General features: G+C 38.6%; 1 pseudogene; it reads right to left on the minus strand.

Moving 5' to 3' along the window:
* Positions 1 to 2,351: 2,351 nt before the first annotated feature.
* On the minus strand, positions 2,352 to 7,723 carry LOC121397748 (annotated as a pseudogene).
* Positions 7,724 to 13,144: the final 5,421 nt, after the last annotated feature.

Here is a 13,144-nt window from a genome sequence, read left to right on the forward strand (position 1 = left end):
GAAGGCTTCGAATGCAAAAAACTTCGAATTTCCAAGTGTTTATTTGGCTACTTCGACCATTGCATCGAATTGGCTACTTCGACCTTCGACTACGATTTCGAATCAAACGATTCGAACTAAAAATCGTTCTACTATTCGACCATTCGATAGTCGAAGTACTGTCTCTTTAGAAAAAACTTCGTCCCCCTACTTCGCCACCTAAAACCTACCAAACCTCAATGTTAGCCTATGGGGAAGGTCCCCATAGGCTTTCTAAGCTTTTTTTTGATCGAAGGAATATCGTTCGTTCGATCGATGGATTAAAATCCTTCGAATCATTCGATTCGAAGGATTTAATCATTCGATCGAACGATTTTTCCTTTGATCGTTCAATCGAATGAATTGCGGTAAATCCTTCGACTTTTTCGAAGTCGAAAGATTTGACTTCGACAGCCGAATATCGAGGGTTGATTAACCCTCGGTATTCGACCCTAAGTAAATGTGCCCCCTGGTGCCATTTCCATTGCCTGAGGTGAAGCATAAATAAAGTTTGTTGCAGCCTAAGTAAATAGACTCAGGAGAGGAAATGTTCTGTATACGACAAATGTAGGTTATAAATAGTGCTGAGCGAAATTGTTCAACGAGTTTGGCTGTGAAAACTCCATAGACTCCAACTGGTGAAAAAAAAATGTTGAACGTCAAAATGTGTCGAGCAATGTGTCGCCCGTCAAAAAAAAATTGTCAACCAATGACTTCAATGCATTTGGCGAATTTGTCGCCATTTCGTGAATTTTCATTGAAGCAAAACAGGTCAGATTCGCCCCTCACTTGCAAGATCCAAGGGGTGTTGCTCGACATCTCCTCTTTGCCAGCCTTCTAAACCAGAAGTTTGTTTTGGCTGCGGGCAGTGTAACTTCTTTGGAGTCATTTATTTCTGTAAGAGCAGGAGAGTGACGGACTGCAGCAGCACACTGGTCAGCAATAGATCTAAAAACTAACGAAGACCCCTCCTAAATCCCTGCATGCATTCCTTCACCTCTCCTCTGCTCCTACAGAAATAAATTATGCTGAAGAAGAAAGAAGTTACATTGCCCGCCGCCAAAAAGAAATTCTGGTTTAGAAGGCTAGCAAGGAGGAGATGTTGAGAAACGCATATTGGATCTTGCAGTCACATTTTCGCCTTTTTACCCTTGTATGCCTAACTATTCTGAACTCTGCTAATCCTGACTTCTCCCTGCCTGACGATTCTACCGGTATTGACCCTTGCCTGTCTGACCTTGCTTGAACTCTGCCCACACCGACCCTGCCTGTCTGACTAAGCTTTGTCCAAGAACTGTGCCTTCCGTCCAAAAACCTACACAACGATCCTGCCCCTTTGCTTGTCCTGAACTCTTGCTTGGCTCCTCTCTTATTAAGACCTGGCGGCATTCGATTAGCGGAGGGCTCCTCCCGAAGAAGCTAGACCAGGGAGCCTGGCACTTGTTCTGGATTTAGGGTGCCGATCATGTCAGCAACATTTTTGTCTTCCACGCGTCATTTTAGTTACATGAGAAATTTACCATATGGTGAATTTTTGGTGCTGGTCCATTAAATTTTACATCGGCAGCGAAACTCACAGTGAAATTCACTGCGAAACCATACAAAAAAAATTCGCTCATCACTACTTACCAGGATCTATCTTTCTTTCTGCAACCATGCTTGTTCTGTGCATGGCTACTCTTTTGTTGGCGTACAATTTTCCCTAAATAAATCAAACCACTTGGGCATTATATTATGTATAATGATGGGCGAATTTATTCGCCGGGCACGAATTCCCAACGAATTTGCATGATTCGCTGCCGGCTAATAAATTAGCTAAACGGCCGCGAAAATTCGCCGGCGTCAAAAAAAATGGACCTCGGCGTCCAAAAAATGGACGCCAGCATCAAAAACAGATGCCGGCGCTGGTTCCCAAATTTGCCCATCACTAATTATGTGTACCACCCTTGTTAAGTGTTGTTTTTTTACCAATTTACATAATGGTTTAAGGTTGTATAACAATAATTATTTGCTTTCAGGGATTTCCCATGACCCACACCAAAACTGTTCATATTTACCTTGATATTTATAAGTGAAGCAAAGGATTCCATATATTTCTATTAAATACTGTTTTTATCAGGTGGAAATCAAATGATAAAAGTGGACCATATAATAGTTTAATGCTGAAATATACCAAATGAACACAGAGGGTGGTCACATTATTTTAACATTATATCTGGCAGCATTTAATATACAATCAGCAGATTTTGCTTTTAAGGTACATACAAAATAAAGATACAATTAAACTAGACATAAAAATGTATTCTAAAATGAATTTATGTCAATAGTTTTAATCATATCCCTTGCTTTCTAGCACTTCTACCTGTGATGTACTGTTTGCTGTTCAGTTCTGGGTGCAGTAATATTATATAACATTTGGGGAAAAATATGCAAACAAGAAACCCAGCACTTGAAGAAAGAATGGCAAAGATTTCTACTGCCACTGTCTCTTTACCCTTAGTACTGAGGTAAGCGGGTATAAATGTTACCCAAACGCTGGCAAATACCAACATACTGAATGTAATGAATTTGGTCTCATTAAATGTATCAGGGAGTTTCCTAGCCAGAAAAGCAACTGATAGACTAATAGTAGCTAACAGACCCATGTACCCCAAGACACAAGCAAATAACTCTCTGGATCCTTCATTGCAATCGATCACTATTATTCCTTTTATGGCTGACATATTGAATTCTGCAAATGGAGCTGCCCTGGGTCAACCAAATAATGCACAGAATTATCTGAATCATTGTGCACACAGGGACGATATAAACTGGTATTTTCAGTCCCACCAGTTTTTTCAATTTACTGTTTGGGTTTGTAGCACTAAATATCAGTATGACAGTGATAGTCTTTGCTAATAAGGCAGAAACGCAAAGTGAAAAAATGACGGCAAACAGGACCTGGCGTATCATGCATGTTATTAGGTTGGGTCTTCCAATGAATACCAAGGGACACAGGAAGCCAAACATTAGGGAGATGAGAAGAAAGTAACTGAGTTCTCGGTTATTTGCCTTTACTATGGGAGTCTCCTGTTTAACTATGAACAGACAGAACACAGAAAACGTAAGGAGACAAAACAAGACAGAAATAGTAGCTAAAGCAGAGCCCAATGCCTCTTCATAAGAAAGAAACTGAATGAGCTTTGGAAGGCATTTTTCTTTTCTGCTGTCGGGCCATTTGTCTTCTGGGCACCTCAGACATTCACTGACATCTAGAAAACAAGAACCAAAATGTTACAGAGTTAAAGTTATATTAATTTAAACTATATGATATGTCATGTTTCTCAGTTGGAGTAATGTTTGATAGACGGGCAAAAGGGGCAATTTGTTCACATGGGTGACCAACAGCAAAAATTAATGTAAGAAAAAAAAATGATGGGAGTTCATTCGACAATTTATACAAGTGAAATCACCCCAAACTTGAAACTAGAGGTTAATCCAGGAGAATGTAAAAGATAAAAAACCAGCAATCCTCCCTCCACTGTTTTCTATAGTATAAGAACATTTTATTATATATAATATATATTTGAAACCATGCTGTAGTCTATATGTGTCTTTAATTAAATGATTATGGTACAGACCGTTTGGATTGAGAATCTCTCCTTCAGAGCATGGCAGACAATCAAAGCAGCAGATCTTCTGTCCTTGAAGTGCAGCTCTTCTGTAGCCTTTGGGACATGGATCACTGCAAACTGAGACAGGGACCTATAAAGGAATATCAATAACTGCCTTTTGTACAAATTTTGCACGTAGAGAGACAGGATTTCTGGTGGTTTTAGAGTGAGCTCTAATACATCTTCTAGGCAAAAGGAGCCCCCTACAAGATATATTGGATCATTCATCTGACACTCAACTCCTGAATGAAGAGAAACAGATGCCGAGAGAGGAATAGTGAAGATGAACTTGACTATTTCAGAAACAGTTCAGAATTTTTAATTGATTGTATTTAGAAAGTTTCAGTATGCTGAAGCTAATATTACATTTTTATTTTTGTGATAGTTACCCTTTAATCGCAAGCTGTTTCGATTAATAGGAGCTGCCTATGTTTGCCATGGGCAACTGCACTTCTGAAGTTTAGCACCTATACATTTAAATGAGTTGTATTATCAACTAAAGATGTCCAACAGTGCAAAGCATTCTGTAATCAACACTTTCAATTGAACAGTTGGCTTCTTACATGATGGGGGATAGTCAAAATGATGGGTGGTTCCTTCCCTAAATAAAACATCTACAGGTATAGGATCTCTTTTCCCAAAACCCATATACTCAATTTTAATCAAATAATTCAAATCCGTAATAACAATTTCTTTCTCTTAAATAATATAACAGTACCTTGTATTTGATCCCAACTAATGTATAATTAATATTTATTGCAGACAAAACAATCCCATTTTGTTTATTTAAAATGTAAATGATTTTTAGAAGCTTTAAGGTACGGCGATCCAAATTACAGAAAGGTCCTTAGCATACTTGATAACAGTTTGGAAAGTTTTAGGTCTGGAAGTATGCTTTTATTGTAGCTACTCGTGCAGCAGTTCTAAAACATTCTAAATATATACTCACATGGGTGTTTTGTTGAATCCATAAAATCCTGTTTAGCCAAATGTTAAGTTCCTGGCCTTTGGGAGCACTGCCATCAAAACTACCAATATGGACATACCGATTACTTCCATTAGGAAACAATTGCCAGTTCAAGATATCTACGGCAATAGGACTGTCCCCATTCTCATCAAAATATATTCGTTCCCCTGCGGTGTTGTTGAAAACAACTTTCTTGATGTAATGAAGTAGCTAGGAGGAAACAAACTGTCTTTTGAAAAGTGGACATTAAACTACACTCATAGACCTTCATGAAACTATGCAACTACATTAAGGTTTGCAGTGGCACATAATGAAAAGCAACTTCATTCATAGGAGTCAGAGCTAAAAAATGTCCATTGACTCCAATGTGTTTGGCAAAATTTCAGTGATATTTCTGCGTATTTTTTTCTGTGGTTGTGCAAATTGTTCGGCAAAGCAATGTGAGACAGTTTCATTCCTCATTATAGATTTCAAGTAGTGCTATAGACACCAAGAGGAAACTTTAACCAGCAGAAATGCTACATGCGACTGGTCACCTAAGCTGGGCCATAGCAGAAATATTGGAGGAAGCTTCATGAGGCTGAATATGAACCACATGCACCTTGACAAATAATCATGGGTGTTTCTGGACAGTATATTACTGAAGACAAAAGTTGTTAACTTTAACCCGAAAAATGGCGTTTGGTGCAGAGAGTAGACCAGCTGTGCTACTTGGTATATCAAACAGGTGTCTGCCTAATTTTACCAGCATCCTCACAACCCCCTCCATAACATTACACTAATATTTTCACGGTAACATGTCAATTGGGGAATCACTCAACACTATGGGGGATATCAAAATCCGAAATGTTCTTACTATTTTCTGAAAAACACTCTGACCAAATCCACACAGTCTCTCCCCCCCCCCCATTTAGCAATACATTTTCACGAAAATTTCTTGTGTGGGAAACGACTCTTTTTGTATGATTTTTTTAGCTTTGTTGCCAAAAACTGCTACTTTTTTGGATTTGACGCCCAAAACCTGTGACTTTTCTGGATTCGAAGCCCGAAACCACAACATCTTTGGATCACTGAACGAAACCCAGCACAGATCAGGATATCAAAATGTTAACAAGTCATCTAGCAATGACTTTAACATGAACTCAACAGGTCTAAATTGGAGTACTTTTTTATTCAGACTTTTAACATTGTTGGGGTTTAATACATCTTGAAAAATTCAAGTTTTTTCTACAAAAAATGTAGTTTTTCCCCTTTACAAGTCTGACCACAAAAATATTGAACTTTAAAACATAACCCCCTATGAGTCTTCGGTGCCACTATCCCTTGCTTCACTAAGGCTTTGTTTATTTTAGGATTAAACAGCCTCGATTTCTTCTATCACTGGATATCACATACATCTAATGTGGCTTTATTTTGATATGCAAGGAACAATGTTCTGTGCCATGTAAGCTTCAGAAAAAAACTACAATACTCTCATTTAACATTAGTAATGGCTACCATTCTCATTATCTGTGTTTTAATATCACATTAATTAAACAAAGCTTTTTATAAACTCAATAGCGTGTTTTACACGTTGCTCCCCTCATACACCCTTGTCTAGGAGAGTGATATACGGTACCTGCCAAGACTGATGATTAAGGACATCAGCGCAAGATCCATTCTTGAAAGGTCCCCTTTCCCTGGAACACAGTTCTTCATCTGGTGCAAAGCATGAGCTACTGCAAAGACTGCATTATGCAGATTGTATGTATATTTAAAGTTGTAAACATCATATATATTGGGATCGATACTGTCCAGTCTCTCCTTTCCTGTGCACCAAACAGTGCCATTTTTAAGCAGTGCTGGAGATGTATTATTGTAGGCATCATTTCCTGGCCAAACACAGTGAAAAGCATTCTCCCAAAATGTCTTCATGTAAGGGTCATCTGGAAATATGGAAGGATGGATGCTATAAAGAAATTCCTTAAATCCTGGTATTTTCCCACTTTTAGGTACTAATCCAAGGCTCCCATTTAAGGTTGTTAAAATTTCTACCCTAGGAAAATCAGAAGTAATGGACCAGCTGGACGTTCCCACCCAAACTTTGTCAGTGATATTGAGAAAAGAAATCTGTTCCACTAAAGGTACAAGGCTTTCTATGGTGCAGAATAAAATGATCACAGTCGCTCTGGATTTCTTGATGACATCAATGATACAGTTGATGGACTCCATGGTGCTTGGTATAGGAAGTGTCTCCTGAAATGCAATGTAGCCACCATTTGTTTCTATTTGTCTAGTTAACAGTTGAGCACCTGATATACTCATGTCATTATCTGAGCATATCATACCCACCCAGGTCCAGTTAAAGTATTTAACCAACTGAGCAATAACAAACCATTCATAGTCATTATATGTAGTCCTGAGGAAGGATGGGAACTGTATTTTATCACTCAATAAAGGCAGCCCAGAACCATAGCTAATCTGTTGAAAAACAGCAAAAATACTGAGCAGACTGAAAATATTTTACATATGTAAGGAAAACATTTGTCTATTCTGTTTAACACTATAACTGGAAATAATAAAAGAAACCTCTTGTCTACAGTAACTCTAAAGCAAGAAAACAATTCCAGGCCCTGGGTAGATATCCAAGCACCTCTATAAGGCATCAAGATAATCTGCTGGTAGAACATTACACATCTTCACTACATCTTCATGTTGCCTTACTTGAGAATTATTTTCATACTGAACATAACATTTATGAACACGTGTTTTTATTTTAGGTATACAGTGTATAAAGATAAATGCAAATTGGTTATGTACCTGTGGATATCTGGTTAATCCCAAGATCCTGGCTAGGGGCATTGAGGCCTTAGATGGCATGTCACCAACAATTGCCAATGGCATGTGATCCTTGTCACAGTTAAAGTTTGATACTCCTTTTTTTTTTCCTGACAAAATCCATGTCGCTCCCATTAGTGATCGTACCTCATCATAACACGAGTCAAACATTTTGAAGCCCAGTGTTATATTGGGCAGTAGTTCATTTGAAGCATTAATTTCTAGTATTGAAAATGCCATTGCAAGAAATAAACGATAATATCTTATAAGAAACCTATAAAAAGCAAATAAAAAGTAATTCAAAATATTCATATAAAATGAAGTGTGTGTTTTTTCCTGGAGAGGTCACTTAATCCATTAGAGAAAAGATCTTTGCACCCATCGCTACACTTCCCTAGGCGAAAATTCGCTCAGACAACGCTAATTCACTCAAATGTAGAGTTTCGTAGTGGGCGCCGAATACTGTTGACTTTTCTCTACTTTGGCAATGCGAGCAATTGAAAGCAAAGATGTGCTAGCATTCATTTTTGCGCTCACGTTAATTTGCATACAGCAGGAAATTATAAGGTTGAATGGACGTATATGTTGCAGCAAATACATTACATTACACAAGTCCAGGGAACCTTAATAAAGACAATAGAGTTGTTATATTGCCCTACACATGAGCCCACTGTATAGTTTATGTGCCATATGTTAGGAAATGTAGGGGGGAACCTGGTTACCCAAAAAGATTTTTTGCAGACTATCACTCTGAAAAAAAACGAAAAGACGCCAGCATTTTTTGGACCACTTCGTCTGGTCTGAGCTGATGAAGGCAAGTCTGGCGAAAGAGGTAACGTTCAGTAAAAAACACATTTCATTGAATTTGCGAAGTAGCATCCATTCGTATCCAGGAACCCGCAAAGAAACTCTGGGAAGGCGAGGAGCTCCTCGATTCGCACACAAGTTTGGTTTCTGGCATGCTCATTAACCTTGTCAACTCAGCAGGCTGTCTGGTGGGAATCTTTGACTCATCTCTCTCCTTCTCTGATCAAATAAACACAACTGTCAAAACCTGAAACATTTTCTTACACAAATATTGCCACAATTCATCCCTTTTTTTCACATGCTACAGCTAAGATGTTCATGTATACTCTCATCCTATCCCGAGTAGACTACTGTATCCTTCTAACTGGCCTCCCTAACTCCCATCTCTTCTCACTTAAGTCCTTACATGGCTTTCTATAAAACAAAGAATTACTTCCAATATCCTCTTCATAACCTTCAAAGCCCTTCATTTCTCTGAACCTCACTACATCTATTCTCTTGTCTCTCTATATTCTTCTCGCTGACTCCTCTGCTACTCCCAAAGCAACCGCTTGATCACACTCCCAACTACTACTGCTGTTCCTTGCCTTAAACTATTCTGCCTTGCTACTCCTTACATTTGGAATTCCATCTCTTATCTCCTCTGGAGAGAATCCTCCCTCTCATCAGAACTAAACTCAAAGACTACCTCTTGGGGCTCTCGCATAACATCTAAACTTGGAGCTGATACTTATATGGCACTATTTGTATATATAAGTCACTCTTCCATTGAGATTGTAAGCTCTACGGAGCAGGGCCTCTATCCTCTTGTGTTCTTGACGCTACGCTCATAGGGGCAAATTCACTAAGATTCGTAGTTGCGCCAGGCGTAACTTCGCCAGACGTAGTTTTGCCAGCGCTCCACAAATTCACTAAAATCCGAAGTTGCACTCGGGGGTAGCGTAAGGTTGCGAAGTTGCGCTAGCGATGATTCGCTAAGCGAACTAAGTTACGCTAGCGATGGTTAATTTGCATACGGCGCCAAATTCAAATTTCAATGGAAGAATATGTATAATCACTACAAATGCCTGGGAAACCTTCAAAACATCAAATAATTTTTTTTTTTGCCCTACACATGTGCCCACTGTATAGTTAAGTTGCCATGAGTCAGGAAATGTAGAGGGGAAGGAGGGGAGCCCCAAAAAAATTTTCGATCTTTTTCAGCCTATCACCCATAATATAGAAAAAACGCCAGCGTTTTTTGGGACTTAGAAAAAATTTTAACTTTTTTTGAAGCAATCCCTATCTACTCTATTGCGATTCGCCTGGTCTGAGGTGGCGAAGGAAGTCTAGCGTAAAAGGTAGCGTTCAGTACACTGCGCAAGTTAGTGAATTTGCTTAGTTACTTCCGTTGCGCAAATTAGCCAGACGTAAGGGTGCGAAGTAACACTAGTGAATTTACGCCAGCATTCGTTGTGAATTTGCGAAGTAACGACAATGACCAACGCTAGCGAATTGACGCTAGCGTTAGGCACTTCGGCGCATAGTGAATTTGCCCCATAATCTTTATTGTAACTGTAACTGTATTTTATTTGTATTTACTGTATTACCCCCCTGTTTGTTCTACTAATTTATTGTTCTGTTTAAAGTACTGCATTCTCAAGTAGCTCTAAATAAATAAAAATATTCAGAAATACATACAAAATACACACACACACGTATATTTTTTACTAAACCTGTGCCTGTGTCCATGATGAAAGTCCAGAAGTGTCAGATTTGTACTACACACCCCTTTATTATATCAGATATCCTGTTCCTTCCATGTGGACATTTCTATAAAGTTGTTAGAGATGTTAAAGAAATAGATTTAACGAAATGACATTTGGAGAACATACCTGCTACACAGAGGAGGCTGTGGCCATTCCCTATAGGTTATTGTAGGAGTAGTTACTTCTAGGTGGGCAGGAAAGAGACCTCCCAGCATGATATCCCCAGGCAATGAATAACCAAATATATCTTCAGTAAACAGTTTGCATCCTTCTAATGGAGTTTCACACCCAACATATTTATACCATACCAGTATTAGGAACAGGTGCAGATGGTAAAGGCAGATAAGAAGCATGTTTGCCTAAGACAATAAGATCTGAGAATATTAATAGTGAAAATATTGTACTGTAAATACATTTAAACTTAAAAAGACTCGAAATTTCAAGAATTGCATGACCCAATTGAATGACCTAATAAACCTGGCATAGGGTACCTGGGGGTGGTTATTCATAGTAGAAGGCAAACCCTTTGTCTCTAGAGTAGGTCTGATTCAGTCTCCAATTTCTTCACTTTATTGCTGTAAGATTCAGTAGGTGTCTGTGTTACACCCCATGTGCATAATCCAAGGAAAATATTGAATCAATACAGCTCCAGACAGTAATTTTCAACTGCAATGTGTTTTATTCAGCAGTGTAGGCACACTACATGTTTCAGGCAGAGCCCTTTATCAAGTGTACACTTGATTGATTCAATATTTTCCTTGGATTAAACCCTTTGTCTCACCTGGTAACTAGGAGCAGCCCTGAGAAAGCTGCCATTGGCTCTTTTTAGGTATCAACAGGTGTAATAAGGAACTGGAGCTTTTACCTGCGTTTAACCTTATGATGGACAGACTGGTCAGCAGGGACATTTAAGGGAGAACCGGAATTATGGGTCTATACTGAAACTTTACTATGGAGATTCTTGAAGACACAGTATTTATCAGATCTAAAGACAAGAACCTCATCTGAACTGTCTGCAGGACTAGCAGGAATCAAGGAACAAGTATTCAGAGCACCAAGAAGCAAGCAAGCTTGACCTATAACAGGCAAGATGTAGAGCTGAGATAATTCAGACTGCATACAGATCAGCTTGTCATGAGTTTAAACCAGGGGTGTCCAAACGTTTGGCTCGCCGGGCCACATTGGAAAAAGAAAAATTGTCTGGGGCCACACATGAAATATACAAAAGTAAAGGAAATACACAGAAAATAACTACAATGCCAGTTGGATAACCAGATGGAGCTATACACTGGAATATGGGACACCTGGATTATAAATAGACGTATTATTATATCATTATTACTGACTGGGCAATGGGCAGAGTCCCCCTCCTCCTATTTCCTCGGGAACCAAGCGTTTCAAGCTGGGCCGCATTCATATGCATCCTGGGCCGCATGTGGCCCTCGGGCCGCAGTTTGGACACCCCTGGTTTAAACCCTGGATGGGAATTTGGCTGAATAGTAATCATTTTTCCAACATTTAGGGGGTTATTTATCGAAGTCGGAACTTTAGTCAACATTTCCAGCCAAAAACTCTGATCTAATCTGCGCAGGTTTTTTCTGCGTATTTATCATTAGAATTTCCCGAAAATTAGCTTTGCAGGAAAAAATCTGAATTTCACGATTTTTTCAGATTGTTCACCCTTTAAGATTTTGTATGTTTTTTTCCAGAAATCTTCGGGGTATTACACGAAACACAGCGCACATCAAAAAATCATTGGGACTTCTCCTATTGACTTATATGCAATCAGATGCCTGATTTTCTGATTCGGACTATTCCATCCTCGGGGTATAACAAATTCCGAAAAAATTGTGATTTTTTTTTTTAGTCCAATTTTTCACAAACAAATCACGAATTTTTTGGGATTTTTTGCATTTGGAGTTTAGTAAATAACCCCCTAATATGCAGCTAAGCTTTTATTTCAGTCAAACCAGCTTCAAATAATACGTGACTATAAAGCTAAATACCTGATGGTGGTACATTTGTTGTCAGTTGTACCCCAATATGCTGATTTAAATTAAACTTCAGGTTCTGATGATGGAAAATATTTGTTTAGGGATCTCTGCTCTCCAAAACTTATGGATAGCCCAGGCCCATTTAAAATTCAAATGATATTTATCTAGACTAGTACGTTAACATTGTTTGTTTTAAAAAAGTTCCTTAAAGATTTAAAAGATTCAAAAAGACAGATTATTTTACCAAAACTGTGTATTCCAAATCCCAGGACAGCATTCCCAGCAGATTCTATTCATTTGCATGGAAACAACGAGATACAAACGTGCAGTTCAATTAACTGTAAATGATGTCTGATTCTGCAACATTTGATTTGCTAACTTGCTAACTTTAAGGGGCACATTTACAAAGGGTCGAATATCGAGTGTTAATTAACCCTCAATATTCGACCCTCGAAGTAAAATAATTCGACTTCGAATATCGAAGTCGAAGGATTTACCGCAAATACTTCGATCGATCGTTCGAAGTAAAAATCTTTTGATCGAACGATTAAATCCTTTGAATCAAACGATTCGAAGGATTTTAATCCATCGATCGAATGATTTTTCTTCGATCAGAAATAGCTTGCAAAACTTATGGGGAAGGTCCCCATAGGTTAACATTGGAGCTCGGTAGGTTTAAAGTGGCGAAGTATGTAGTCGAAGTTTTTTTAAAGAGACAGTACTTTGACATCGAATGGTCGAATAGTCAAACCATTTTTAGTTCAAACGTTCGAGTCGTAGTCGAAGGTCGAAGTAGCCTATTCGATGGTCGAAGTACCCAAAAAAAAACTTTGAGATTCGAAGTTTTTTATATTCGGATCCTTCACTCGAGCTTAGTAAATGTGCCCCTAAGAATTGTTTGATCTGGAGAAAATATCTTACCTCATCAAAGAACACTTCCTTAGAAAAGGAATCCAGTTATCAAAGTTTAATAGAAATGATCAGGTAAGGTGTCTGTAAGGGATACACAATATACAAAGTTTTTATTGGAGGGTTCTTCTAATCTTCATCGTTTCATTAGGTCCACAAGCTGAAAATCAGAGATATCTTTCCATGAGGTTTTATATTCGGCCACAGACCCTAACGAAACACGTGGAGGGC

Source organism: Xenopus laevis, chromosome 8S, assembly GCF_017654675.1.
Source record: "Xenopus laevis strain J_2021 chromosome 8S, Xenopus_laevis_v10.1, whole genome shotgun sequence".
Lineage (NCBI taxonomy): Eukaryota > Metazoa > Chordata > Amphibia > Anura > Pipidae > Xenopus > Xenopus laevis.